At 45.1% G+C, this 25,518-nt stretch overlaps 2 long non-coding RNA genes across 2 annotated transcripts in view; both read left to right on the top strand.

Moving 5' to 3' along the window:
• Nucleotides 1–25,518, top strand: part of LOC132655820 (uncharacterized) — a 198,444-nt gene that overhangs the window by 93,678 nt on the left and 79,248 nt on the right. The window lies entirely within an intron of this gene.
• LOC132656006 (uncharacterized) lies at nucleotides 16,740–20,845 on the top strand. The gene is made up of 3 exons (XR_009593962.1): nucleotides 16,740–17,107; nucleotides 20,608–20,699; nucleotides 20,795–20,845. It is a non-coding gene; the product is annotated as an uncharacterized LOC132656006 (long non-coding RNA).

The raw sequence follows: 25,518 nt of genomic DNA, 5'->3' as shown, positions 1-25,518 counted from the left end.
GTATACAAGAAACAGGCCGCTTTGGAAAGGGAGCCTTACACAGAATGCAAGGCTTTGCTTTTTCCATAGGACCATGCCCATTGTGTCACCTCGCTTGGCTTACCTCTGCTGAGCCAGCTGCCCCATCTAGAAACCTCTTCTTAGGCACCTTGCAGGTCATGGATTCTCTTAATGGCCCTCCTCCATGACCCCTCCTCCCGACCCCTCCTCCCTCCCCAGAGGCACCCCTGTATAACAATCACATGAACCTCTGGAAAGATTGACACAGAAAGTAACTTTCAGGTAGAGAAATAAAAGGACATGTCCATCTCCCGTTGTGACTACAGACCCAATCGCCACCCCTCCTCAGTTGTGCTTCCTACATCCTCCTCATCTAATTATCTTCCATTACTTGATTTAGTTCCTTTTCCTTCAGATTGCCCAACTTGCCCTCACAGATACATTGCACATGCTTGCCTACCAATAGCAGTCTCACCCGGCAACATCGTCTAATTAATCTTAACATGTGCAAGACAGGTCATTATCATCTATAGTTTACAGAGGTCAAACTCAAGGCTAAGAAAGAAAAGATACTTTTGATTCCCAGTAAATGACTGAGCTAGGATCTGAAGCCCAGATTAGATTCTTCATTACCCTACATCATGATCTTCTACATGCTGTGTGTCTGCCTTGCAGTTGCTTGGACATCTGTACCTGGGTCCTTTAGTTTCTTCTCATCCTGCTCTTGATCTGGTTCTTCCCAAGCAGCTTCGTCCCTTCAAGACTGAAGCCAGCTGAATGTCAGTGTCTTTGTGTCCTCTACATGTGATCTCTCTGATGGGCTGCTCAAGGAACGAAGCTATGTAATATCCTTATACAGGGGTGAAGTAAAGTGAATCCAAGGCCTGTCTTTGCCCCTCACAACATTCCAGAAACAATGTACCTCAGACTGCCAGAGATGAGAGTTATAGTTATCTGAAAGTGAAACTGAAAACAGTGGTTTCTACAGAGGGAGTATGGCCTAGTAGAAAGCTACAGGTCCCTGAGGATGCCCCATCCTGGGACGGAGAGAGCCAAGGTGTATTGTATTTCTTCGAGACTACAGATGAAGTTACACAGTTTCAAAAGGTTGTATCTTACATCCCTTGAGCACAGCTATTTGAATTGACAAGGAGATGCTCCCAAGTATGGTCAGCTTCAGGGTACAAAGGAAAGCCTTACGTTGCAGCTAAGTCCTGTGGTTTCACAAATGCACATTTTTGAAAACTCCAAGCAAGACAGATGGCATGAACTCAAGTGGAAGATCCCTTTGGGGTTTTGACATTTGTTTTCTTCAAGTGTTTAGAGGAAAATGACACTTTTAAAAAGTGATGCCATTTGTTCTGAGAGCTAAAAAACCATAATGCACGGAACAGAAAGATTTACGCATTGCTGGGCATGAACTAAATTCCAACTGCATTTTTACTGCTTTGTCCTAGGGTCCTCCTGTGACAGGTGCATTGTTTTGTCAAGGGCGATGTCAAGAATGGAACCATGGGGGTGTGTGATGTAGAAATGCTATTTACTTTTTCAATCTGTGATGTTAGATGAAAGGCTAGAGGTGACTGCTTTCATCTTTCTGCAGGCCAATGCTTTGTGGTTACCGAGGAAAAAAGATCACCTACTCAGTGTTTCTCCAACCCAACCTTACCTTCCTTCTCATTTAACAAACACTAATGAAGAAGTCTCACGAATAGGAATGACATTAGGGCTCTGTGTCCTGATATGCTATGGATGGAGTGCAGATGATGTAGAGGAGGGAGGGCTAAGATATTGGAAAGAACGGGGTACAGTCTGAAAGGTGGGATATGGTCTGAAGTCATTGGACAAGGAACACATTAAAAGATATCTCAGCCAACACAGGACACACTGGAACTTCCAAGTCCTTGAGCAGTGTGGTCCACAAGACTTGGCATTTGGTACCAAGGGACCTCCATGGCTTTGGCTCTTCTAGCCAATCATATTTGATAGGGCCATCTCCTGCTGCTGGATGTCATATACATAGCCATTGTGATGGTGCCTGTCTAGTTAGGTAGTGCTGAGAGTTGAGGGAAAGTCTTATCCTAGGGCCTCGTGTGAATAAGAGATGCCAGAAGCAAGCTTCAGGTGACATCTGAGGGGTTATGCATTCCTGCAACCCTCCCAGGTCCTCAGAATCTGGAGGGAAGAAGTTTCCTTCTAGGTAAAGTTCCCATCTACTGGCCGCACTCTTTTTTTCATAGTCATGTGATGGGCTACTATTATTCCTGTTAGCTACTTTAAATATTTAAAATAGTAATCATACAGATGATCTCCCACTTAGAACAAGTTGCTCTCTGAGTGAGAGGGAGGTAGTATTCTACCGCCATGTCCTGTAAGGGTTGCTGTGAAAATTCACTATATTGATATCAATACATGAAGAATACTAGAATATTACATCATACCCCATGATGTATCCACCATTCCATTTCTGAACATTCTTATTGCATCTGGTCAGTAGTAAACCCTCAATGAATGTTTTCTGTCTTTATTCTCATGGTAGAAATGATGTCCCTTAATCAGCTGGCATGCTGGGGTCCCAACTTCCTGCTAATGCATGTACCTCTGTAACACCAATGCTTATTGCTTTGGTCCTGTGAATGTTTATTTGCACATTCTGACCATCACTGTTATCTCTGATTGTGGTCTCCTGATGTGAGAGAATGCATATTTCTTCCCCAGCATGCTTAGCCTGTGGGCTCATATCCCTGTAGTTGAATGGCCTAGAGGAAACCAGCTTTTCACCGTCAAGCTTTGTTGCTATTATAAAACACCCACCAAAAGCCGGGGTGCAGTGCCAGCACTTAAGGAGGCAGAGGCAGGCAAATCTCTGTGAGTTCGAGGCCAGCCTGGTCTAGAAATCGAGTCCAGCACAGCCAAAGCTACACAGAGAAACCCTGTGTTGAAAAACAAAATAAAAAGTACCCAGCAAGAAGTAAACTTAAAAGGAGAGCTTATTTTGACTCAATTCAAGAATTCATGATCACAGGGAAGTGTGATGACAGGAACTTGACACCTGGTCACATTTCATCTTCAGTCAGGAAGCGGAGCAGGATGAACATTGGCACACACTTTTCTTTTTCCTTTTTTGTGTTGTCAGGACCCCAGGTGGTGGAATAGTGTGGGTCTTCTCACCTCATTTATTCTGATAATGATAATCCTATACATGCACAGAGGCTTGTCTTTTCAGTGGTTCTAGATCTTGTCAAGTGGACAATCAGTATTATGCATTGTAAGCTCCCAGCCTGGCCCTGAACATGGCTGAGAATGAGACTTTTCCCTTTGGGAAAGTGGGCAGTCTTCTTTTTCCAAGGATTATCCTGCCTTCCATGGGGCCATTCCGTAGGAGCCCACATTTAGGGTCAGAGTCATGACTCTCTTTTCATAGTCATCCCAAGTCTGGGTCTCCTACCAGATCCATAGACTTTTGGTTGACTGTTGGAGTGTAGTCCTGCATTCCCAGTTCATTCCTGAACATGCCTGTGTGGCTTCTCTTTGTCACCCCTCCCCCCCCCCCACACCAGCCACCCCAATCAGTTGTGTGGTACTGTTTTTGCTCTGAGTTAGGAAGAGGATCTTTTAAATTGTATGGCTTATCTAAATGCTTTAAGCCAGGTCTGTTTGCCTGAGACAAAGGATAGAAGTCAGTATGGATTGCTTCTTGTGAGCTCACAACTTCTTATTAACATATCATTCCTAGTTTATATTTTTGTACATTAAAACTGATGCTACTACTTTTCCCCTTTGACCTATAATGGTCCCCCAAGGCTTGGAAGGAGACGGCAGGGTATGCAGACACCCACTATCCAGCTGTTGAGCAAGACTGAGTGAGAATATAGGGCTCTCCTGTGAATGATAGTTCCGGAGTGACTATGAAGTCTCCAATACAATAGAGCTGACTCATCCTGCCAGCTGGCATGTTTGTCATTTCAGGTATCTGAACCTCTAGTGTCAGCATCTTTCAGTGGAAGACAAAATCCATAGTTCTGAATCGATTCTGCTTTGAAGCTAGGTATCAGCTTTTATCTACTGAGATACTGACAGTTTTAAAACTATCAAGTCTGTCTGTGAGATTTTAGAAGATGTCATTTTGACTGTGATTATTATTCTGTCTTGGGCCTTTCTCCTAAAGTTCTGAAAGAATAGAATGTGCTGTGTAGGGTATTGTATCTGAGACCTGGGCATGTCCCATGGGCCATCTAGAGAAGGGGAGATGACATAGGTCAATCCAGTCTTGCATTTCAGAAAGAAGGTCTTGCTGTTGGTACCTTTCCTTATCCTAGCCTAGCATGGGATCTGACTCATAATAGGCCTTCAGGAATATTACAGGAAAAGAAAAATTTCTCAAGCATCCTGAACCATTTTGTGGGATGAGTTTCAACCTAGCTGTTCACTGTGTTGACCTTTTGTGAGAGTCTGCCTATGCTAGCTGTAAAAATGGTTTTACATTCCCACCATTGGTGGGAATGTAAACTTATACACCACTCTGGAAATCAATCTGGTGCTTTCTCAGACAACTAGGCATACTGCTTCCTCAAGATCCAGTTATACCACTCCTGGGCATATATCCAAAAGAGGCTCAAGTACACAATAAGGACATTTGTTCAACCATGTTTGTAGCAGCTCTGTTTGTAATAGCCAGAAGCTGAAGAATGGATACAGAAATTGTGGTACATCTACACAACGGAATATTACTCAGCAATAAAAAGAAGGAAATCATGAAATTTGCAGGTAAATGGTGGGAACTGGAAAAGATCATACTGAGTGAGCTATCCCAGAAGCAGAAAGACACACACAGTATATACTCATTCATATAGACATATAATATAGGATAAACCTACTAAAATCTGTACACCTAAAGAAACTAATCAAGAGAGAGGACTCTGGCTAAAATGCTCAATCCCCATCCAGAAAGGCAATGAGGTTGTTAGAAGAAGGTGAAAACAGGGAACAAGTCAGGAGTCTGCCACAGAGGGATTTTGAAAGGCTCTGCCCTGCAGACTATCAAAGCAGATGCTGAGATTTATGGCCAACCTTTGGGCAGAGTGCAGGGAATCTTATGAAAGAAGTGGGAAATAGTAAGATCTGGAGAGGACAGGAGCTTCACAAGGAGAGCAACAGAATCTGAGCATAGGAGTCTTTCCTGAGACTGATACTCCAACCAAGGACTATGGATGGAGATAACCAAGAATCCCTGCACACATGTAGCCCATGGCAGTTCAGTGTTCAAGTGGGTTCCATAGTAAAGGGAACAGGGACTGTCTCTGACATGAACTGATTGAGCTGCTCTTTGATCACCTCCCCCTGAGCGGGGAGCAGCCTTACCAGGCCACAGAGGAAGACAATGCAGCTGCTCCTGATGAGACCTAATAGACTAGGATCAGAGGGAAGGGGAGGAGGACCTCCCTTATCAGTTGACTGGGAGAGGGACTCAGATGCAGAAGAGGGAGGATGGGATTGGTAGAGGAGGAGGAGGGAGGTACAGGGGGTATACAAAGTGAATAAAGTGTAATTAACAAAAAAATTAAAAAAAAATTTTTGTTTTCCACCAGTGCTCTAGGAAATGCTGGCACTCTGTTTTTGAGTAACAGAAGCATCTTCAGGAAAATAACTCTTGGCTCTTGTGTGAGATTCAGTTGATACTTTCTGTTTAGGTGTAGAGAAAAGATTCAGGTCCTGAGATTTGCACCAGCTTGCCTCAGAGCCAGACCTCAGACTGGTTTCTACATCTGTCACTTGCTAGCCCAGCTGAGACCTAGCCTGTGTTTCTCACGGGTTCAGCACGACCAGGTGTGCAATGGGACTGACTAACAAGCACAGTAACATCACACAGTTATTGTGTTGAGGATTCAGAGGGGACTTGACCACTGGTCTTCCTGGATTCTAATCTCCTGGAGAGAGTTGTTTCATTTTCAGAGGACTCTAGTTCCATTCTGGAGGCTCAAGCATTTAGGGGAAATATAGCCAGCTTATTCCTCTGTCCTTCGTGCTGTGGAAAAGGATACTGGCAGTAGGAGTGGTGGTCACATGGACAGCTGGATGCCTCATTGGTAACGGTCAGGCGGGGTCCCTTTGAAGTGGTTTTAAGACCAATTTGGTAACTTGATTTGGAAAGTGGTATTGATGACTATGAGGGCGCGGGCTGCCCATTAGCCACTGTCTGGGTTGGCAAATTAGTTTAAATGGAATGAACAAGGTTTCTTGCTCCCCAGGGCTCATGGCTTAGGGCCAGGCTTTTTGTTAGGGAAAATCTCCTGGGCAAAAAGACAAGTGAAAAAGGTTTTCTGGAGTCGGCTGCTTTTCTTCATATGTGAGTTCTGCTTTCCTCAGTGGGGCAAGCAGTGAGCTGATAGTACCCAACAGAGAGCTAGCCTGGGTGGTGGATGAGGACCCAGGTAGTTCAAAGGGAATGGACAGTGACCAGTGTTGAGCCTTTCAACAGGATTGCTTTTCTGTCCCTCTGTTTAGAGAATTGCTTGATGACACTCTTGCTTCTTTTTCATTTCTTCTGTATCTATAGCTGCCAGTGCTGCTAGGATGGACTCCCTGGTGTATAAGCTTCTTGGGGGTTCACACAACACTCCTGCCTCTGAGTTTTGTCAGAACTGTCAAGCTGTTTCCAAAAGAGTCATTCCAGTTTACATTCCTATCCATTGGGTGCAGAGCCCTGAACCCCGCATTGTCATACATCTCTTTTGGGTCACCATCTTGCCAGTTTGATGGGTAAGGTGTACATCTGGTTGGTCTTTTTACCAGTGGCTAGGTGTCCTGTTTGTGGACACTTATTATCTGTGAGAAAGGAGTTCAGAGACAGCTTGTCTACTCACTGCCTTCCTGCCCCTCCTGCTCATGACCATTCACTAAACTTGAGAAGCAATTATTATGTGGCAATTATTCCATTGATTATGTTTGGTACATGTTGTATCTAACATAGCCCTGGTTCCAGGGATATAGAAGGCAGTATGCAAACATGGCTCTGCCCTGTGGGGTATAAAGTCAAAGGAGAAAGGCATTATTTGTAAGAGGAAGACGTCAATGCCTAGAAAACATCTTCCATTCTCTCAATGTTTCTAACTAGCCTTGTCACACAAGGGAGAAAGGAAATGATGGTCCTCTTTCTTGCTTTGCTCACCATCTCTCTAGGAGATGATTCCCAAGTAGAGGAGATCAAAGAGATAGGGGTTGGATGAGGTCAATACCTTTTAGAAATGAAGGGAACAGATCTTGTTTGGTAAGCACTCGTCAGTCATGTGCTGGATCCCCTAGGAATAACTCAGCCTAGGGCCAGTCCTTGGCAGGCCTCAGGTGCTCAGTTTCCATGGTTCTTCAGTGGTCAATATGGCAGTTGCTGAACTCAAGTATGTAAGAGCTAGGTGGAACTGCACCTTGCTGTGCCTCTGAGAAGGTTCCGCTGGAGCAGTGGGTTCCTGGCCCTATGTGAATATCAGCTGGCATAGAGGGTTTGGAAGGAATACTGAAGAAAGCGAACTGGTGTGACTGAGACACATTCTCCATGTTTCCTCATCCCTTATAGAGAGCTCAGTTCTGTCACTGCAGACAATGGCAATGGTACTTTCATCCCTTAGCAAGCATTCTGTCCCGAGATGGAAGAATTGCCCTTGTGTTCTGGCTTATAACCATCGCAGATGAGGTGGAGTGTTTCAAGGTGAGGGTGACCCACTGTTGGTCGCATGCACCTGCAGCTTTCTCTGAGAAGTGTAGACCTGTCTCCCATTTGAAATGAGATCCTGGGTGGGGCAAAGTCAAGATTTTCTTTAGAAACGCTGGTGTGTCTATGAGGTTAGGAGTTTCAGGGGAAGGTGGTGACTGCTATAGGGGTCATGCCCCTTAAAGTCTATGATGACATCCTTCCTCACGTTCTATCTCAGAATGTGACTGTGGTCTTAAATAGGGTTGAAGAGGTTATTTTGTTCAGTGAAGCCACAGGTATGTGCCCTCAGCCTGTGTGACTGGTGTGAGATGCAGATATTGGGACACCCCACCCCCCCAAAAGGAGATATCCGATGAACTTGGAGGAGATGGCCACAGCCAAGGCAAGGAGAGAGTCTGTCAAAATGGACCTGGCTGCTGCCTGATCTTGTAATTTGAGAATGATGAAGAAATAACTTAATGTTGTTTAAACCACCTAGCGATAATTTGCTCTTCTACAAGACAAATACAGTGACCATGAGTGAGTCATTTTGCCTCCACAGCCACCTTGGGAGTCTTAGCTGTGAAAGGGAGCCTTTCACCCCAGGACTGTCCACCTCAGGCTATGGGATCTAAAGCCGGTAAGAATAGCTCACGGTAACTGGTCAGGGACCTATCATAGATTGGGCCCTGTTCGAAGCCGTTTTAGAAGTTGAACACAGGGTATCTTTCTATGGGCTCTGTTGGGAGGATATGCTTGCATTCCCTTTTACAGCCAAGTGAGCGGACCCCAGAGCTGTTGACTGACTTGCCTGATGGGGCTTCTCTGAGAAGGAATTCAGTAGTATAAGGACCGGAGTTGTTATTGTCTTTGGACTCCCCCTATACTCGACTCCTAAGCTCTCTCAGCTCCACAGTACCTAGATTATAGAGCAAAGGCAGATTTTCTGACATAAGATCTTTTGTACTATATATGTAGTATGTGTGCTTGTATGTAAGTGTATTTGTATGTGTGTGTGTGTTTGTGTATGAGTGTGTATTGTGTATGTATGTGTGTGTATGTGTTCCACCCTCCATCAGTCCCTTCTGCTTCAGTTTTCTCTCTGCTCAGACATCATCTTTATTGACATTGGCTTCTCTCCCAGAATTCAGCTCGGCATGTAGACCTGCCCTGAAATCCTCACACCTCACATAGCTAAATCAACAGGGGGATAGCTTTTGGGAAATGACTTGTACCTATGAATCTGTCTTTTCCTCCCCAGCTCTGTCTAATCTTTCTTTCCATACACAGTTCCCAGGGCCCTGGCATTCTCTGCCTCTTTTAAAAAGCACCTCTCGTCATTGACCAATGTCAGACCCCACGGAAGGGAGGACAGCGCTAGCCATGGACTTACACAGCACTTACGGGAAAATGCATCACTCAGCCAAGGCACCAACCCAAGCCAGCCCTGCCCTGGTGGCTGGATGCACTGGCCGCCTTAGTCACTGGCCAAAGACACTATACTTTCTCTAGCCTTAGCCCATCCCACTTCTCTGATGGCTGAGTTCCTGGAAAAGCTTTATGCCATGAGACATGGATTTTCCCTTCTGCTACATAACTGGAGCTCCCATTTATTGATTCAGGGACTGTATTGAGTCTTTCAGACATAGTTTCTGTGTGTGTGTGTGTGTGTGTGTGTGTGTGAGAGAGAGAGAGAGAGAGAGAGAGAGAGACTGTGTGCACATATGGGTGCCCATTTGTGTGTGGGTGTTAGAAGTCTACACTGAATATCTTTTGCAATCTTTCTTTCCTTTTTAAGACCAGGCATGGTCGTTCACACCTTTAATTCCAGCACTTGAGAGACAGAGACAGGTGGATCTCTTTGTGTTCAAGGTCAGCCTGGTCTATATAGTGAGTTTCCTGAAAGCCAGGGTGAGAGAGAGAGAGACCCTGTCTTATTTTTAATATTTTAAATTTTGTTTGCATATTTTTGCCTGTGTGTTGGGCATGTGTACTAGTGCAGGTGCCCACGGAAGCTAGAGGCCTTGGCTCCTCTGGAGCTAGACTTCCAGGCAATTATGAGCAGTCTGAACTTGGGGTCCTCCAAAAGAGCAGTGAGCTCTCTTATCAGTTGAGTTAGTTCTCTACACACACACACACACACACACACACACACACACACACCCTTCCTTGTCCTCCCCCGACTTTATTTTTTGAGAAAGAATATCTTGCTGAACCTGGATTCTCCTGTCTTCACCCCACCAGCACAGAGGTCATAGGCATGCACTGCTTGCTTTGCCTGGCTTTTTAACTGTGTGCTGGGCATCTAAATTCCCAGGTCCTCATGCTTACAGAGAAAACGCTTCAGTGACTGAGCCCCAACCACAGCTTTTCATTCCATGCCCCTAATAACCCGATCTGGTCTCTTTCTGACCAACTGGGATACCAGCTCTCATCTTGGAAGCCTGAGGGCTAACAGGAGAAAGTACCTTATTACATCAGGTGTCAAATGTGTCCTGGGGTAACTGAGTCAACCTGGGATGGCATGCTGTTCTTGTTCACCCTTTGTCCACAGGGAAAGACTAAGACCTGACTCATGGGTGCCATTAGCAGCAGTCCCTGTAGCCACAAAGCTATAGTACTCTGTGGACAAGGGAAGCACGGTTTCCTCAGTGGGCCAAATTTTGAGTCTCAGACTCCAGCCTTTGAGCTCTTGTGACTGTTAAACATTGTCTCCACTGGCGTGGCAGCTTTCTTAAATGGGTCCCAGGGGAAAGACAGGGGTCACCACACATACACAGAGAATTTGTTAAGGGGTCCTTCAGAAAAGAGCTGATTGCAGAAGAGATAGCTAGCAGTCACCCCAGGACAGGAGTTTTAAAGATGGACCAGGAAGAGATAGCCATTAATCAATCTATAGGAGCCTGGCCTGGAAGACTTCCTAGTTATCTTCCCATAGTTCTCTGTGTACAAGCCTCTATCATCAGGACTTGTCCTGGAGTTCTAATACTTACCCTCTATACACAGTCACAGGGGAGCAGCATCCTGAGGGCCTGAGGAGCCAAAGATGGCTCCTGCCCACTTGGCACTTGAGCATTGCTTATAGTACCTCAGAGACATGATCTCACTCCGTTGAGCAATGGCTTGGGTGGGAATCTAAGCCCTGCTAGGCTGAAGGGGGAACTAGAACTTCCTGAGGGAGAGAGGAAGTGTCAACCAAAGATGCTTCTACTCCACCAGGCTCCTTCTTCTCTATCAAGCACTCTGAAATCCCACAGGGCTCCCGGCATGGTAATTTTCACAAGGGTGTCCTTGTTATACTGAAACCCTTTAGTCACCTCTGGGCTAGATCCCTGAGCTCTGGGTAGGAAGCCCAGGGTAGGTTCAGTGTTCGGAGTTTATGCACTCCTTAAGATAGTGAAAAAGAAGGTGGCGCTCCAGGTGGGCCTGGCACATAATGGACAGCAGGAGATCCCAGCACGGTTTCAAGCTGAGAGCTGAATAGATATTCTCAGAAAGGTAAGCCACAAAGAATTCAGCCAGGCTTCTGGTATAACTTGAGGTATAGCTCAGTGGTAGGATGCATTACCTACCATGCTTGAGGCCCTGGGCTCAGTCTCCAGCACTGAAGCAAAACATATGAAATAAAAGGCATTTAATGGAGGAACTCAGGGATTGTAGCACCTGCCCTTAGCAGTCACTTTCCTTGACTATGCCTGACCCAGCCTTGCCTCCAGAGGAACACGATTTGCCCACTTCTGGTCTGGAAAACACATCTTGGAAACAGTTAGACTGGCAGGTAGGTAGGCCCAGTATGGACACCAAAGGACTTCCTCAATCTGCTTTATTAGAAAAAAACAAAACTAGGATTCAGTTAGTGTTGCTGTAGCAAATTTATTTAAATAAAAAGAAGAAAAAAAAAAAAGAAGAACAAACAAATTTCAAAGAAAAAGCCTTTCCACCTGTGATGCTTGGCTCGGGAGGGATCACGGATAAAGAAGCAGATTGTAGTGTGTGCTGTGTAAGCAGCTCAGACAAGCTGCCCGGCCTCCAAATGCCCAGGGAGACCACAAGCCTGCAGTTTCCCTGTCTCAGCAGAGAGGCAGGAACCTGTTCACCTGTCTCAGAAGCTAATAAAAAAAAAATCACAATGAGATCATGTCTGTTAAAGCCCTTTGAGTTCCTGGAGCTCCCTTGCTGTATTAGCTGTGTCCTTGTTGCTTACTCAGCAAAATTATCACCCAGCTAAGAACTACATTCTACCCACTTCCGGACCCTGGTTTCCTTAAGCATTGCAGCTGATGCTTCCTTTGCATTTTGAAAGGCTGCCTTTGGAAGAAAAAAAATTTAAGTGCTTAATTATTTTAGACATTCTGTCTTGAGTCAAGTGACTGTGCTGGGTCATTTGTCTCTCTTAAAGGCTGTGCACTGCTGATGGCAGGTAGGTCAACTGACACTTAGGCTGAGGAGCTCAGAGAGGTCATGTGGCTGTGATCAGTCAGCTGAATTTGTCTCCAGGTCATGCCTTTCAGTAATCACACTTGCATTTTCTATATTATTCTTTTCAGTGAGCAAGGCATGTCTGCACTTCCTCAATGAACAAAGGGAAGATCTCCCTGAAGTTTAGCCGTAAGTGGACATTAAGACAGGACATTAATGTTATCTAATCTATCTATCTATCTATCTATCTATCTATCTATCTATCTATCTATCTATCTTTTTGGTTTGTTTGTTTTAATTGTTCTTGAGAGCCCATGCAGTAGGAGGCCACCACACAGTAGAGGATTCCTTCTTGGACACGAAGGCCTCCACTGTACTGTTTGCATGGAGTTAAGAACAGGTGGACTTGTGAACAGGATCTGAATCTTCCAATTATACCTTGGGAAACCTAGGTCTGCATTTAGATGGCTGTGGAGATGGATGGAAGAAAAGATAAGGGCAGCCACTGTTCATTGAATAGTTCAAGTGGGCCAACCACTGCTCTGGAAATCATTCTAGTATTGGATTGTGTCAGCAGATCAACCCACACTTCTTCTAAACTCCCTCTTTCCTTCTTCCAATAAGAAAATTGAAGTCCTGGGACTGAAACTTAAACCCCCTTCTTTTTGTCTTGTTAAAAAAAAAAAATCTGGTCACACATCTTTAATTCCAGTACTTAGGAGACAGAAGCAGATAGATCTCTGTGTGTTTGAGGCCACCTTGGTGTACATAGAGAATCTGGACAAGCCAGGGCTACACAGTGAGACCTTTCTCATAGATAGATAGATAGATAGATAGATAGATAGATAGATAGAGAAGTTGCTTGAGTAATGAATAAAAGTTTCATTGTAAATCAAATCCATTTCTCCATGGACTTCTAGAGGTCCATCTCTTCTGTGCACTGAGCAGGATTTATCATCTGGTGACATGGGTCCAAAGCTGCTGGGCACATCTCTTCATCTTCCAAGTACAATTTGGCAGTTGAAAATGCACATAGAATAAGGCAAAACTTGTCAAGCAGGTTGCCTGCAGGAATGTGGAGAAAAATACAAAACCTGAAAGAATAATGGTCTTGAATACTCTTGGGGGCTGGTTACAAGACAACTGATGCATGCAGCATGAAAAAAGAACAGAAAACAGGGCATTCACCAGTTCTTGGCAAGCACCGAAAGACTTGCCCGTAGGGTCACACTAACTCTCTGTTGCTTTTAGCTTTCCATATGGCCTTTAGAATAGACTTTGAGAATCATTCCTGGAAGTGAGAGGAGCCTGGTAATGTGTGGATTTGAGTTATCCCAAGGTTTTGCTGAAACACTATCCAGTTGTGTGTGGTACTGGCTCAGACTTCACTCATAATCTACCTGCTCCTCCTCTTCTTCATTTTTCTTTTTTTAAATTTCCTTTTCATTTATTTATCATTCATTTATTCATTCATGTAGACAGGGTCCCTTTATATAGTCCTGACTATCTTGGAGTTTGCTGTGTAGACCAGGCTTACCTCAAACTTAGAGAGCCTCCTATCACTGCCTCCTGAGTGTTGAGGTCAAAGGCACATGCTACCATAACTAACAGCATCTACCTACTTCCACATTGTGTTTTTCACACTCCTCCAAGCAGGGAGTGATCTGCCTCACACAGGTTAAGCAGACAGGGCCAAGGCACTGATGCTGATCATGCTTCTCTCTTTTTCTCTTCCTCATAATGTTTGTTTGCTATTTAGCTAGGCTGGCATTGATCCTCCTGGTCCAGGTGTGTGAGTGCCAAAATTACGGTTATACACCACCATGCTTGGCTACAGAGTAAGGATTCAGACCCCTGCTGAGCACACCAATTTCTTCATGTAACAATGACTGAGCTTCTGTTTATGGCTGGGGTGTAGCTTCTTCCTAGGGAGTCTCATATAGCATTTGACTTATGATTGGGAATTAACATGTATTGGCTCATCTCTTCTCTGATGCCACCCATGGGCACAGTCCTCTGGTTCCTCTCTTTTACATTCAGAATGGTTGGAACACATCGTATAGGAATTTATGATGCTTCCAGAGTTTACTGAAGTGACATAGTGCTCTGTGTTCCAGATGAACTGTATGTTGTCTTTTGAATGAGTGTGGATTTGGAGTTAGTGTATTTAAAGAGGTCATCAAGGTGAAGAAGTGAAGTCATTGGGATGGGCTCATCTAGTCTGACCAGTGTCCTTCTCAGTTGAACATATAGAGACACTAGGGATGCTTGAACACAAAATAGCAGGATAGCGAGGAGTGAGTGCCGTGTACAAGCAGGTCAAGGAGAGAAAGCCTACTGCCACCTAGGGTTTAGCATTGTGAGGTCTTAGGTTTCTGTGGCTGCAGCCCAGCCTCTGGTGCTGTGTCATGGTACTCCAAGTCAGCAAAGACGTTTGGACACTATCAGTGGTTAAAACCAAGATTTTTATAGGAAATGTTTTCATTTCCATGCAAGTGACATAAACAGAATCCACAAACAACAATAGGCTATTAAGTCAGGGCTCCAAGTTACTAAGCACATTGGCCTTCGGAGCTTCTGAAAATCTATACCTCATAATCTTTATTGGCACTGTTTCCATATGGCCAGATGTCACACCTAGTTCAAGGACACCAAGTACCTTGTACTAGGGATCTAGGTATTTCATACAAGGGCTAAATTTGAAGCTGGTATCTGGCTCCAAGGTTTAGCATTTACTCAATGTATTATACCATCTTCTGTCACAGCTAGTCTGGGTAACTGATCTCGTTCAATACTACAGCATATCACAGGAAATGGAAAAAGGCATCAATCCGTGCTCAAAGTGGAAGCTTTGTCTTTAGCTAAGTTTCAGGTTGAGCCCTCCAACTGTCACCCAACTACAGAAGCAGGGTCCTGAGCTGTGCTTGTAGGGATGTGGCTATCTATGGCCATGGGATCTGCTTCCCACCCTTATTCAATGCCATCAAAGCCTATGTCTAGATCAGCCAAGTGGTAGCACTGGCAACCCTACACTTGCTCTGTGTACTGCCTCCCATTCTGTGATGTACAGAGCAGTCACTGTGGTACAGTGATGACTCCACCACTGGCTTATATTTCTATAGCAAAGGGAAGACTCTTCCCTGCAGGCCATTTGTTAATAAGACCTCTGCAATAAATAAAAATGGGTCTACTGCCCAGTGGAGCTGAAGCCAACTGTAAGTAAAACTTGGTTCTACTGTTGGATTTTTGAAAGAATGGCTATCTCATAGGCCCCGCTGTTACAGTAAGCACTGTTATCAGTCATCCTCCTCCTCCTCACCATCATCATCCTCCTTATCATCACCATCACTTTCATTCTTCTCTGTAGACATGAAATAGGATCACAGTCCAAGTACCTTGGCATTTTAATGCTTTCCAAAGAACTTTTTTAAACCACTGTCTATCTCTACCTTAGCAGTTCTGACAGTCCTTAGGTTCAGAGATGTCAAGCAACTATGTGATTTGCACAGCTTGGCAGAATCTACACTCTGTTCCTAAGCATTTGGAATAGCAAACAGGTATCACTTGTGACAGGAATCCCTTCTCACTTGGGTTTTCTATGTGTCTTCTACAGATCAGGGCTTCCCTCTGTCCATTCTATAGGAGAGTAAGAGTCGGGGCAGTGATGCACGTAGAGGCCCATAAGCTTATTATTTACCCAGATGTGACAGTGTGCAGTGACTTCTATAACTTTGCTCAGGTGTTGCTGTGACTGGAAGTTTGCACATATGGGTGCACTCATGAATGCAGGAAAGTGGGGTGTGGCATAATTCCCAGGTGCTCTGCTGTTCCTTTTTTCCTCAGGGTGAAACCTAGGATCAGGAAGACAGCTTGTGCAACCTAAGGACAGATGCATTCTTAGATCTTGAACCTGGTATCTAATTTCCTGGCACCAAAATTCCAGCTTACTAGTCAAAGCTGAGTGTCCCAAACAGGAATGGGGCACATGTAAACCAGAGTGACTGGAAGTGTGTGGCGGTACATGAGTGTGAATGGCCAATCAGGAACACACAGACAGGGGTGTGCTGGCCGACTGATATGAGGGTCATCCTGGGGGTGGGGGGAGGCATAATTATTGTTAATATAATTTTATAACCTTTGTACCAACCCTAGAAAGCTTCCTGCTTTCTGTTTTATTGGATCCAGACTTTGGGGAAGGCAGCTGTTGTAAAAACAAAACCAAACCAAACCAAAAAGTTTTCCACATTGGCAAGCCTGGGGCTTAGCATGGAAAAGTAAGATACAGAGCTAGGGTGAGCAAAGAACCTAGGACCCCAAGTGTAAAGTGCAAAGTATGCTTGGATGTTTGGGATGGTGGGCATGTGACTTTATAGTCATATGTGTGCAGTTTCCCTGGTGAGAACAGTAATCAGCTAGTAGTCATGGGTACCATCGATTCAAGGCCAGACTTAAGCATCTTATACCATCCTCATAACTCATCTGGAGTTGGGTACTATGGAAACAGGAGCTTTGAGGTCATTAGTGAACAATAATCCGGGGCTGCATAACTCATCCTCATTATAGAGATCAGAGTGTAGCGTGCGGCTGACATTCTCATAGTATGGCCTTCATGTTTTCAAGGCTGAAGATTAGGAGGAGTTAAGGCGATGTGAGTCAACCCAGGCCTGGTTGTCTCTGGGCTCTGAAGGAGGAGGGGAAAATGGAGGAGATACATACAACCATGTGAACTCAATTATCCACAGTAATTGTGACAGACAAAATACAAGCAAATGGCTATGCACATATTCTAATAAAACTTTGCTTATAAATCAGGAGGCTAGTGTGCTGACCACTGTGTGTGGTAGAGGTGACAAGATGTGACAGAGAAGAGGTCCAGGATTTGCTCTTAGAGAAGCCCTCGGCACTACAAACCCCACAGGGAAGGAAGCAGGAAGTACCGCTATGGACTGTTCCACATTTGTCTGTTAAGCTGCTTGACACTTCCATGGAAATGGTAGGAAGGTGAGGAGGACCTTTGTCAGCACTGGGGTTATTGTGTCGAGCCCTGGCAGCCCCTTGCTCAGCTCCCAGAGAAGACCCTCCTGAGCTTATTTCCAGCAAGGATGGACTTTCTCTGCATGCTTGCCTCCTCTGTACACTTCTGCGGACTCCCATCCTCCCGAAAGCATGAGAAGTTCTCAGAAGGCTCTCCAGTATTCCACAGCTTCACCTTTTGCAGAATAATGTGCTTCCTGGAAACGCTCTCTGCTCTTCCCTGCTTCACAGCTCTACTCTTTTGCTCAACCCTAATGACGGTAGTTTGCAGGTTGGATTAGCCGCATTCCCTGAAAGGTGGCCTTACTTGTCCCAAGGCATCAGCTGAAGAGTAGGAGGCCTGGTCTTCTGCCTCCTGGAGGGCTGCAGATAGGAGACACCCTTCCTGGAAAGACAACAGTTTAGGGACACTACAGATAAGGCCAGGAGGGTGTGCCTGGTCGGCCCAGAATAAAAGGCTTACCAGGAGAAGTTTCTTAGGAATCCACCTTCCTTGAGGTGGGGGCCTGCTGATAAAGATGACTTTGAAGTTCCGTTGGTGGTAGATAGGATCTTTGTGGCAGAGCCTGTCACCAGGGAGCCTTCTGGATGGATGTCCCCAGATAGCCAGATCAGCAGGTCAAAGATAGAGAGGAGGAACACTTATCTAGGAGGGCCTCTGCAGGACTGGCTTTGAGGTACTTCCTTCCTGTCAGCCCACTTCTGGAGTCTTTCTCCACTTTGCAGATGCAGAAACTGAGGCAGAGGTCACCACTGGAAAATTCTCCTTGTTTGCTTTTACTGGAGATTGTAGTGCTCCACTACATAGTGGAGTAGTGCTCCACAGCGTGGACATTGAACACACACTGGAGCCCAAACATTGGGCTGCATTCAGGGAGTACAGAAAGCGACATCACACTCTTTTCCAGGGAAAATTCTGAGTCTCCTGCCTAGAGAAAGCTTAGATAGGCAGTGAGGCCATTCGAACTAAGGAGCTGAGTGCTATGCTTGCAACAGTGAAGCACACAGAAGAGCCTGCAGTTGGACATGAGGTGCTGAGAGAGAGGCAGAGGGCAGTCAGAAAAACGTGAGCAAAAACCAGACTTTGGTGGGAGCATTTGTATTTTGGCTGAGGGCAGGGTGAAGGTATAAGGTATAGTTTATCTGTAGAGCACATAGCCTTGGTTCAGTTCTCAGCCCTGAAGAAACACACATGTACAGGAGGTTGCTGAGGAGGGGGGTGGTGGAGGAAGGACCTAGCCAGGGACAGACACTGGTCAATTGCAAAGCTCTGAATCAAGTGAATCTACAACATGTCTTCATCCCAAAGGCTGGAACACTCACTGACTCATGGGAATTCAAGTGTTCCCTTTTGCCCCTGACCCAGAAAAAAAAAAAAAAAAAAAAAAAACGTTCCCAGCAGGTTTGAGAAGAGCCTTGTTGGAAGGTGAGAGGCCTCCTTGGAAGGTAAGCTGTGCTTGTTCTTGGAGACTAGTGGAGCATGCATGCTGGACTGTTTGTAGACTGTTTTTATGGCACAACTGTTCAGCTGCTGATGACAAATGCAGAGGCAGAGAGTGAAGGGGCTCTTCCCTGAATAGGGAGCCAGACCTGGGGCCTCTCAGAAGAAAACCCATCTATGATCTAGCCTGTGAACTGGATACAAAAGTTTAGCTCCCAATGATCCTGAAAAGGGGGCTGGAGGAGGACAGGATCTTGGGATTAGGCCTGCAGACATTAGACTTGGACCCCAGAGTTTCCCAGATCCTGACCCAGTCCCAGTTGGGCACAAAGGTGTTAATATCAGGTCAACCCTGAGGAGGGTGCGTGCCTCACTGTGTACCTTCCAGACAGAACCACAAAGTCTGCTCCTGTTGAAGCAGCTGCTGTGAGGCTCAGAAACCTTCCTGGGCATTCTGGGAAGAACTTAGCCCATAATCCCCAACCTAGATGGAGGTACCTCCTCGATAAGAGACAACAGAATGGCAGTATCTCACCTGCTCCATAGATGGGAACACAGAGGGTTCCAACTTCTCTATGGTTCCTTTCAACCCCAGCTTCATCTATGAATAAGCAGATAAGCTCATAGCAGTTCCCAAATGCCCCTAAGGTGCAAAGCCACCTTATTGAAAAGTAGACTGGGAAAGTCTGCCTCTCCAGCCAAAAAAAAAAAAAAAAAATTGATCTGAACCTTAAGGTCCAAGTATTCTAAAAGGAGCCAAAGGAAAAAAAGCAAAGAGCAGTTTTTTAGTTGCTTTTTGTTATGACCCATCTTGTCACCTCCACCACACACAGTGGTCAGCACACTAGCAGGCCTCCTGATTTAGAAATAAAGTTTTATTAGAATACATGAATAGCCATTCTCCTGTATTTTGTCTGTGTTGATTTGTTGCTTCAGGGGCAGATTCCAGTCATGGCAGAGAGTTTGTGCCTTATAAGGACAGAAACCTTCCTGTCTCGCCCCTGATATAAAACTGCTCTTCGGACACTGAAGCTGAGCTCCTTTTTGCAGAGTATTGAGAACTTTGTAGTTCTCACTTAATGTTGTTTCCTTGCATTTTGGAGTGGGCTAATGAGACCAGGGCCCCATGCAGCAGGTGAGCAGCTGGCACTCACACCAGGTCTCCCTGACCCCATAGGTTAAGCTTACCCTGCATTTCTCTACCACTGCCTTAGTGAGACCCAATATCAGCAGGCAGCAGCCCCGCCCCACACTGCTAGGAGGGACTAGCAGGAGGATACCCATAGTTTTAGGATTGCTGGATGAGAGGGTTCATGAGCTTTGAGAACATGGAACATGTCCCTTCCCATGGAGTGTCTTCAGCCTCAGCCTGTTTGTTTTTAGTTACTGGGACAATATTCCCACCAAAAACAAAGTGAGGGTTTCTTTTGTTGCAGTTTGGTGAGGTAAGCATGAAGGTTGGTCACATTGTTTTTGTAATTCGGAAGCAGAGAGGGTTGAATGCTGGCCTTCTACTTGCTTTATTTACCCACTTTATTTAGGTCAAGATTCTGACCCATGTCATGGTTCTAACCTCGGTATTTAGAGTGAGCCTCTTTACCTCACTTAACAAAGTCTAGAAACTCTCTTACAGACATCCTGGAGGTTTGTCTGCGGGAGAGTCCAGATTCTGTTATATCAACAACTGAGGTTAACCATTACACCTGGCATCCAAAGGGATCCCGATAACGCTTTACAACTGGAAGCAAGACTCTAGAAAAAGATAGCCAGGGCCCTTCCGGGTTGGATGCTAGAGCCTAGCTTCTGCAACCCGTGCCAGCTCCCCTTGTGACCTTGCACAAGGAAGGAGCTCCACTTTCTTTGCTTCGATTGCCTCATCTGGAAAGTGGGGTAAACCTAGCACTGATAGTACCATGAGATGAGATACAGGCATGACCATAGGTCATTTGCAGGAAACATTCTTGATCCATTGCCAGTGTGATGAGAAAACAGGCTTTTACAGGCTCAGGGGCATTTGCATTTACAGGCTCAGGGGCATTTTACATCCTCAGATGCAAAGAAGGAAAGGAGAAGCAGTGTGGTTCTTCGATAGTCTTGGCCCAAGGATATTCCCAGCAGGTGAGAGTGTTAAGAGACGAAATAGCAAACCTTTCCTCATCTGGGCCGCTCTTGAGAGAGCCAGCCCAGCAGCGGTTGTCCTCTTCCATGGACAGGGAGAGGCAGGGTGTCTCCCATGGATTCCTCAGCAGCTATTACAGCACCACATCGCAACAGTGGCCCCAGCAGGACCTGGAAACCGCACGGCAGGGCCAAATTCCATCATTGTCACCCCCCAGCATTGGTCAGGTGCTCCCCTTTGTCCTTTTTGGGTAAGTTGCTTCCGCTGGCCCGCTTTACCACCTCAGAGGAAGTCAATGGACTGCAAGGCAGCAGTTGGTGAACCTCTTGCCATTTGCCCACCCAGTTAGCCACAGAGCTCTGGCTCATTCCAAAAGCAGCTATTGAACCACGGCCTAAACAAATTAAGAAGGACTCCTGCCTCCTGCTCTCTTGGCCGAGGAGCTCTGGAGAAAAATCATTGTTCTACCCAGCTCAGCCACGTAGTTTAATCAGCTTTAAAATGTACCTATGTCAGCATACCAGCCTGAGAATCAGATACCATTATACGAGGAAGGACTAGACATGGCTGCCTCTGGAAGCCTCAAGGTGACTCTGATGTGAAGAAGGGTGGAACTCTTGCCTGTGCGTCTGCCCTTGTAGTACACACCCTTGCGATACTTTATATGCACATGAACTGTAAAATCTGGGAAAATCAACCTGACCAGGAGACCTAGAATATGAGAGCAGTGGGGAATGCTACCAAAGAGGGAGAAGGTTCCAGAATTTCTGTGGTCTATGTTTACCCCCTCCACATTCCTAGAGAAAAGGTTCCAGAAGGTCCCCATTTATGGATGTGAAAACTTTGGAAGTTTATGAGACAAACTAAATATGCCCAGAGGCACAGAACTGGTCTGTTTGGAGTTAGAACTAGACTTAGGTTAAGGTGGCCAAGGGTTCACCCCTCATTTTTCTGTCTCCGCCTGTGTTTTGTACAGACAGCAGTCTGTTGGGATTCTCATATGGGCTGAACTCTCACTTGGTCCCCAACTTATAGCACCCCCCAGTAGAGGCTGGTCGAAATTACCTTTCTGAGAAGGCTTAATCTGGGCAGTTCAGTACTGGCATCATTTCTGCACCTCTCCACAAGGTTTTGTGTGAACATCTGTGAGAATCAGTTAACATATGATCATATACACTCTGAGTTGTCCTTCTCCTATCTGAACACTGTAGGGATGAGGGAGAGGCCCGGACCTCTCAAAGCTGTGGTCATCAGAGCCTGTTAGAGCCACTGTACACTGCAGGACTCTGTCTGACATGGCCTATATATGACTATACCCTTACATACATTCTGCTTTCTCTCACTAGGGACCACTTTCCCGTGCCTGTGTAGAGGACAACCTAGAGTGCTGGCTTCAGGAATGCCATCACTTTCTTTGAGACAGGACCTCACATTGGACTGGAGTCCACCAATTATACTTGATTGGCTGGCCAGTGTACCCCTAACATTCTCCTGCCTCAGGCCCCCTGGGGCCAGATTCTGAGTTTGTACCACGATGCCCAGCAAAATCACTTTTCTGTGTTTGTTCTTTTCCCATATCCTGAGTTGTTTCTAGGGCACTGCGGTGGAGTTTCACATCTTATTCATGTATTTTAAATTTCATTTCATTATTTTATATGTATGAGTATTTTGCATGCATATATGTTTGTGCACCATATTGTGTTCATGGTGCGTGTCTAGGTTACAACAGGCCATCAGATTCCCCAATATTCAAGTTATATAGATGGTTGTGAGCCCAATGTCAGTGCTGAAAACCACTAAGTCAACTTTCTAGCCCCACTTTTTCAAATGCTATTGTCACTGCCATCAACACCATCATTGCTATCACTTATTGAGCTAGCAGCATTGCAGTGGCATCAGGCTCAGGCTCCAAAGGAAGGAAAATGATGAGGAAATCAGAGAACTCAATTGCAACCCCTCTGGGCTGACGGGATTATCTCAGATACTCACTATGTTCTAGCCACACTTAATTATCTTACATAGGCATGGAGGTAGAGAACGGCTGGTAGAGTGTTTTTCACCCAATAATGTTTATATCTTAAACGTTCCATATTTATATTAAAACATCTTACAATACTTATTTCCATCAGGGTGTCATGGTTGGTGATGCTGATGAATTGTATTTAAAAAATCAGTTGACAATCAAGAGACTTCAATTGGCTCTTATACCCGAGGGGGCTGTGCATATCCTTGCATTAACTTTTCTCTTCTTGGAAATCATTTTGGAAGCATTCTCAGCAGAAGGCTTATTGAATCAGAGGCCACAGTTTTTGAACACTTGACCCATATTGCCAAATTACTTTCAGATAGAGTTGTTAACACTGCCTCCATTAGCAGAAAGACAGGCCAGCTTCACCACCCATCAACACCTACTATTAGATTTGGGGGAAAAAAAAGTAATTTAAATAGGCGCAAAAATGGTCTCTTTTTAATTCACATATATTTTTATCTAGAGAGGAACCATTCCCCCACCCCCACCCCCGCCCCCCATATGCGTGTTTTCTGTGTTTGAGAATACCTGTTGCGGGCTGCTTCTAGAAGTAAGCTCATGACTTTCCTTGTGTGAATCCCTTCACGATGAAGCAGGGGCACTGTGGCCCTGAGTCCAACTGAAATGTTGAGGCTTCAAGTAAAATGCTGATTTTTTTTGTTTGTTTTGTTTTGTTTTGTTTTGTTTTTGGTTTTGACTGGCTTCAGAGCCTGAAGACCAGAACCAAAACAACCTATTCTTTACCTACTGAGAGTTCTGCGGGAAGTCTTCCGACTTGCCCCTAGTCTCTGTGACTTTGAACTTAGCGCTTGTTTCCTTCTTCTCTTCTGCCCACAGCCTTATCTGATGAACAAGACAGAGTTTTTCTGCAGAAAAACTATGAGATATACCTCCCCAACTATTTTTGAGGGTTTTTTTTTTGTAGCTGTGAGAGAGAGAAAGAGAGAGAGAAGATCCATGTGTTCCTATTAAGCTTATTTATTTATTTATTTTAGAGCAGTTGTTTATGTTTCTAGACAGTTTTCTTTGATTTTTCTCTCACTGCCTCACCCATAACACCCTGCAGGCTTGAGGAGTCTTTAGCACCCTGGCTCTACTCTCTTCACTGAAGCAACCTGGAGCTCTCTCAACTCTCCAGCTGGAGCCTGGTTTGCAGAAGGAAGTCCCACACTAGTTGAAAGAAGCCAGGGAAGACTTTCTAGACTTTTGTTGTCCCAAAGAAAGAGAAGAGCCTGCCTGGATGGGTAGCAATGCCCACATTCACCTGAGAAGGCATGAGAGAAATTGAGGTTTGCAGTTTGCCCTTGGTACCTGTTTGGCTTCTTCTCTATGGCTCCCTCACTAGTCTCTTGCTTGGATTCCTTCTGAGCTTCAGAGTTATGCCTTTGTTTTGCATTGTTTGAGGAAGGGTCTCATGTATTCCAAGTTGGCACTGATCCTCCTGTCACTATCTGTCAAGCATTTATTTGCTTTCCATGTGAGATACATATCATATTCCACAGAATTCCTTCAAGATGGGCCAAAGGCAGTGCAGCCCCGAGTTCAAATGAGTGAATTTGAACATTGAGCTTTTGTGTGAAACGATTTTTTTTTTTTAAATTATGATTAGAAAGACACATGAAAAATCAAGAGGGACTTAGGGATCACTGCGTCCTATAGGTCCTACTGTGAACACATGACAACAGCTGTAGTGCACATTCAACTCCGCCTTGCACAAACTCCTTTAGCCTCATTTCACTCTGCCACTGGAGATAAAATGCTTTTCTTTTCTTCCTTTTTTTTTTTTTTTTAAACCAATGATCATGTGGTGAACCCCAAACTGGAAGCTGAGTGGCTCCAATGAGTGATTTCTCTAGGCTTGATCTCTTCTTTGATGAGGTGTGTGCCTTGTTTCCTTCCTTTCCTGGGCTGATTCATGGGTTGATAATTGACCCAGGGTCACTTGAGAGCATTTGCTTTTGTTTTGTTTTGATATGGTTTCTTTTTGTATCCTTGGCCATTCTAGACTTTGTACCAGCCTTGAACTCACAGAGATCAGCCTACCTCTGCCTGGGATTAAAGATGTGCACCTGGCTAGCATTTGCATTTTTAAGAACTCATTTTCATCCCGTTTATCCCCCCTCTCTCTTGTTTCTCACTGCCTCCCCACCTTCATGCGTGCACATGTGTGCTAGGATGTTTTATTCACCTGTTGGAATTGTTGCCTTTGAGGCTTACAGCCTGTCTACTAACCTAGGCCTAGTCCTGGAAGGATCTAGTCTTTGTATAATCTAATCTAGGCCTAGAATGTTTTCAGCCTCTGAAATTTATTGGTGAATAAGCTCACCCTTTCTACTTCTTTCTGAACTCTGGCTGGTTCAACTCAGTTGCTGTGGCTCAGACTCCTTTCCAAGCTGACTGAATCACACTGGCTTCTTACAGCTTCTGACTGAAATTGCTCTGCTTGACCTCATACTAACTTTGGTGATATATTCTACTCTTCTGGATCCTTTTCATTCTCTGGCTCATTCTGTCCTCACTTGTGTCTAGCTTATTCTCTCTACAACCTGTCTCTGTAAAACTCTTCTAGTAAAACTGCCCCCCCTCATTCTCTTAAGTCCTCTTTCCTCTCCTTGTGAGAATTGAGTGTATCCTAATCTGCCAGATGTTTCTCTGGTTCCTCATTTTGTCTGCCTCTCAATTAGACATCACTTTCAAACATGGGTGCTTCCTTCTACAACCTAACTTTACAGTCATTGTTGGGGATTAAAGGTGAGTGCTACGGGCATGTCTGGATTCCAGATGGATCA

Source organism: Meriones unguiculatus, chromosome 8, assembly GCF_030254825.1.
Source record: "Meriones unguiculatus strain TT.TT164.6M chromosome 8, Bangor_MerUng_6.1, whole genome shotgun sequence".
NCBI classification, from domain to species: Eukaryota; Metazoa; Chordata; class Mammalia; order Rodentia; family Muridae; genus Meriones; species Meriones unguiculatus.
This window is presented reverse-complemented; position numbering and strand designations above follow the sequence as displayed.